This window comes from Tupaia chinensis, unplaced genomic scaffold (genome assembly GCF_000334495.1).
Source record: "Tupaia chinensis unplaced genomic scaffold, TupChi_1.0 Scaffold000333_1, whole genome shotgun sequence".
NCBI lineage: Eukaryota > Metazoa > Chordata > Mammalia > Scandentia > Tupaiidae > Tupaia > Tupaia belangeri.
The window spans coordinates 2,499,910-2,505,111 of NW_006159827.1; positions in this window are offsets into that span (position 1 = coordinate 2,499,910).

Sequence of the window (5,202 nt, forward strand, 5' to 3'; positions counted from 1 at the left end):
AAAGAGGGGCCTGTGTCTGCCGACCACCGGCCCGAGGTCAGCCAGGCCGGGCCAGCCAGAGTTCTGTAGGACTTACTCCAGGACCTCCTAGCCTACCCACACACACAACTTCCGTTATAAAAGTACTGCACACTGCATTTCTAATATTCTTTAGTGATTCGTAACAATGATTAGACCAAATGGCACATTTTATACAAACACTCTGCTCTTCTTGGACATGTAGACCTACTGTCCCCCTCTGTCACAAATAACTGAAGTGGACACCGTGGTACTTAGGGGTGTTCTTCCCATATGCGATTATTTCCTTAGGTTGGGTTCCCAGAAATGGAGTTGTTGAATTTGCTTATTTTTTTAAAGAATTATTTTTATTTAATTCCCTATAAATTAAATAATTTTAATAATCAATAATTATCATTATATATTAAATTATTAGTTGTAATTAATAATGTGTATACACACACACACACACACAGATATAATTTGACTAGAGAGAGACAGAGAGAGAGGGACAGAGAGGGAAAGCAAGCCGCCAGGTCCAGGACTTGAACCATGGTCAGTCATGTGGGAGCCCAGCACCTTAACCACCATGCTACCTGCCAGCTCTAGGACATTTGCTTTTTTTTTTTTTTCTCCTTCTTATAGAACTGTGCCATAGGGTGTGTGTGCTCACCAGAGAGAGACAGCAAGCAAGAGACCACCCCCAGGGGGATGGCCACGCCACAATCCCTTCTCCGTTCTCTCACGATTTTTTGGACACTCACACACACGCACCTGGCATGAGTTTTAAGCTGCCTCCACGGCTCAAACTGCGGTCAACTACATAGTCCAGCGACATAACCATTATGCCATCTGCTGGTCCCAGGACATTGCCTCTTAATAAAACACACAGCCAGGTTTTCAAAACAGGACATCAAGTTAAATTCTAAAGAACCTTGTTCTGTGGGTTTAACATAGCGAGTATTGAGGCCATCGGGTATGGTAGTGGTTAAAGTGCTGGACTCCCACATGGTCGACTGTGGTTTGAGTCCCAGACCCAGCGGCTTGAGGATCGCACCAGGCATGTGTGGATACATACCCAAAAATCCTGGGAAGAGAAGGGATTGTGGCATGGCCATCTCCCCCTCCCTGGGGGCATGATTTCTCACTTTCCCTTTCACTATCTCTCTCTGGTAAAGACACACACCATATGACAAAACACCTTTTTTCAGAGAGATTTTTGCTATACTGCATGTGTGCTCACTGTAGAGACAGAGAGAGAGAGAGAGAGAAGGGGGGATGGGGGGAGGGATCCCCTCCGGGGGAGATGGTCACACTACAATCCCTTCTCCTTTCTTGGGCTCTTGGGCATGCATGTACATGTGTCTGGCATGAATTTTATGTCACTGGGTCTGGGACTCGAACCACAATCGACTACATGGAAGTCCAGCAACATAACCATTACGTCAACTGCTGGTCCCAGCAGAACACCTATCAAAAAGGGAGACTACCACAGTTTTCCCAAAGGATCTGCTTGTTCTAAAAGCGGGCCTGCTCATCCAGAGCACCTCTGTCAGGGTCTCTGACCTTCTCTGAGATGGGAATTCGGGGTGGGTGTTCTGGACGGTTACCTGATACGGAGCAGGAGGTACCTGGCATTTACTCTTCAGCGTACCTCGATCTATTCAATGCCCCCATCCCCGAGTCTTCTTTTCCGTAAAGTAGGCCACGTGTCTGTTACGTCAGCTTGGACATGAAGAAATAGAAGGTTTGTACATTGTTTCTACTCAGTACCCGAGAGACCCTGGGCCCCCTCGATCTCTGCAGGAATGTGACTGCTGTTTGTTTTCATTTCCTTGGGCTCTTCTAACTCAAATGGAGTGCAATTTTACTAAGTACTGTGTCAGGAAATGGAGGGTAGATGTTTTGGGCGATACTGATGGGAAACAGAAAGATCTAATTCAGGCCTAACAATGGAGTGAGGGGCTTATCTGTGACCGTGTGATTAGCCTTGCTCTGAGGAAGACAGAGGAGACAGCAAGACAGGAACTTCTTTAGAAAACGAAACCTCTTCTATGTGAATATCTAACGTATTGTAAATGTCTAATCCTTATCGCAGGCTTTCTATTTCTACGAATGTATAAACATTTCATTAAAAAAAAATACATTGCCACTCTTCAGTGGGGATTTTATAACAATGCAAAAGTTTTGTTTTGTGTTTTAATCTTTTTCAGCAACTTCTGTTAATTATCGAAATTTGAGGGGGCCTGAAGAAAGACAATTCGGAGTTAGAAGCGAAGACCAGAGGTACTTCTGCTGTTCTGATGTGATAGTATTTCAGATCTCTGAGGGGGTGGGGAGCTGGGTATGTTCTCCTGAAAGCTTCTAGGCCTGCTATTCTATTTTTTTTTTTTGGAGAGGTTTTCTTTTGCTATAGGGCGCATGCGCTGGCCAGAAAGACAGAGAGATAGAAAGAGAAATCACCCTCCTCCCCCAGGGGGGATGGTCATGCCGCAATCCCTTCTCCTCCATTCTCCTCTCAGGATCTTGGGCACGCACGCACACGCACCTGGTGTGAGTTTAAGCCACCAGGTCCGGGACTCGAACTGCGGTAGACTACATGGGAGTCCAGCGACGTAGCCATTACGCCAGCTGCTGGTCCCTAGCCTGCTATTCTAAGGCTGACCGAAGAAGCCCAGCTGGTTCGAGGGCCCGAAGAACAGGCAGCAGAGTTGACATTCTGTCACGAGTGTCTTCACTTCCAGGACCAGGAGGGTCAAGCAGGAACTCACTGGGTCATCGGAGAAGTCACGGCACGTTTTTGCACAGAAGGATACGTCATGCCTTTTCCAACGACCCCATATTTGGTCCCCACAGGGAGCTCCAGCATCGCACCATTGAAACCCCGGGACTCCGCACGGTGTTACTCATTTCTGATCTGGCTCAGCTAATGCAGCACAAGCTTAGAAGAAGTTTATTGTGTATCTTGTATAACATCTCATTTGGGGCAGCCTGGCCCTTCCCATGCCCAGCAGCAGCCGTAACTGCAAAGTGCACTTCTAGGCGAACCTCAATTTATGTTGAGTGAGCTATTTTACTATTAACTCAGAATTCTAGAGGATATCTATTGAAAATATTTTTTATTATAGCAGCATTAATATTAAATTTCTAAAAACATGACATGTACAGAGAGTGATTTTCTAGTTTCAAAACATTGTGCTGAGTTACTTTGATTAAAAACGTAAAAGATGGGGACCAGCAGGTGGCGTAATGGTTACGTCACTGGACACCTACATAGTTGCCCGCGGTTCGAGTCCCAGACTGGGTGACTTAAACCTCACACCAGGTACATGTGCATGCATGCCAAAAATCCCAAGAGAATAATGGAGGAGAAGGGATTGCAGCATGGCCACCCCGCTGAGGAGTGATGTCTCACTTCTCTGTCTCTGGCAAGTGCACATGCCCGTATAGCAAATATCTCCCTTAAACAAAAGTAAAAGATGGGACCAGCAGATGGTGTAATGGTTACGTCACTGGATTCCCACATGGTTGACCTCAGTTCAAGTCCTAGACACAGTGGCTTAAAACTCACACTGGGCACATGTACATGTGTGCCCGAAATCCTGGGAGGGGAAGGGATCACGGTGTGGCCATCCCCCCTGGGGGCAAGGTTTTGCTTTCTGTCTCTCTGGTGAGCGCACATGCCCTATAGCAAAAATCTCTCATAAAAAAATGTATTTTTAAAAACAAAACTTAAAAATAAATAAATAAATAAAATTTAAAAAAACTTAAAAGATGAGGGTGGGGCTGAGCACCTATGACCGCACACCTTGAGGCTGAAATCTGATCTGTCAGGATGTGCTTCTTAGCTCTCTGGCCACAGTTTATAGAAATACAGGCTGGAGCGGCAGGAGGAGGCGTAGTGGTTGTGGTGGTGGGCTCCCACAGGGCTGACCGCAGTTCAGCTTGAACCTCAAGCTGTGTGTGTGTGTGTGTGTGTGTGTGCACGTGCGCGCGCGCACCTGCGCACGTGCCCAAAATCCCAGGAGAGAAGGGATTGCGGTGTGGCCATGCCTCCGGGGGGTGATTTTTCGCTTTCTCTCTGTCTTTCTGGACAGCGCATGTGCCCTATAGCAAAAATCTCTCTTTTTTTTTTTTTTTTTTTGATAGATAGTAGAAGAAGTAGAAGAAGTAGAAGAAGTAGAAGAAGTAGAAGAAGTAGAAGAAGTAGAAGAAGTAGAAGAAGTAGAAGAAGTAGAAGAAGTAGAAGAAGTAGAAGAAGTAGAAGAAGAAGTAGAAGAAGTAGAAGAAGTAGAAGAAGTAGAAGTAGAAGAAGTAGAAGAAGTAGAAGTAGAAGAAGTAGAAGAAGAAGTAGAAGAAGAAGTAGAAGAAGAAGAAGAAGAAGAAGAAGAAGAAAGAAGAAGAAGAAAGAAGAAGAAGAAAGAAGAAGAGGAAAGAAGAAAGAAGAAGAGGAAGAAGAGGAAAGAAGAAGAGGAAGAAGAGGAAAGAAGAGGAGGAAGAAGAGGAAAGAGGAGGAGGAAAGAGGAGGAGGAAAGAGGAGGAGGAAAGAGGAGGAGGAAAGAGGAGGAGGAAAGAGGAGGAGGAAAGAGGAGGAGGAAAGAGGAGGAGGAAAGAGGAGGAGGAAAGAGGAGGAAAGAGGAGGAGGAAAGAGGAGGAGGAGGACGAGGAGGAGGAGGAAGAGGAGGAGGAAGAAGAAGAAGAAGAGGAAGAGGAGGACGAGGAAGAGGACGAGGAGGACGAGGAGGACGAGGAAGAGGAGGAAGAGGAGGAAGAGGAGGAAGAGGAAGAGGAGGAAGAGGAGGAAGAGGAAGAGGACGAGGACGAGGAAGAGGAGGAAGAGGAAGAGGAGGAAGAGGAGGAAGAGGAAGAGAAGGAAGAGGAAAAGGAAAAGGAAAAGGAAAGGAAAGGAAAGAAATACAGACTCTATACAGACACCCTGCTAAGCTCTATTACGAGACTTTACAGTTGGGACCACTGCTGACTTCTATCAAGAACTGAAAACTAGACGGATGAATGTTCCTAAGTCATACCCTGTTTCTGCTGTTACTGTCCTAGCCAAGTGAAAGCGTAATAGCAGGAGAGAGAGGAATATATATATATATATAGGGGGTAGAGGTTTTTGTCTCAGGGCACATGTGCTTGCTGGGGAGAGAGACAGAGACAGTGAGAAGGAAAGTGAGAAATCACCCCCCGGGGGGACGGCTC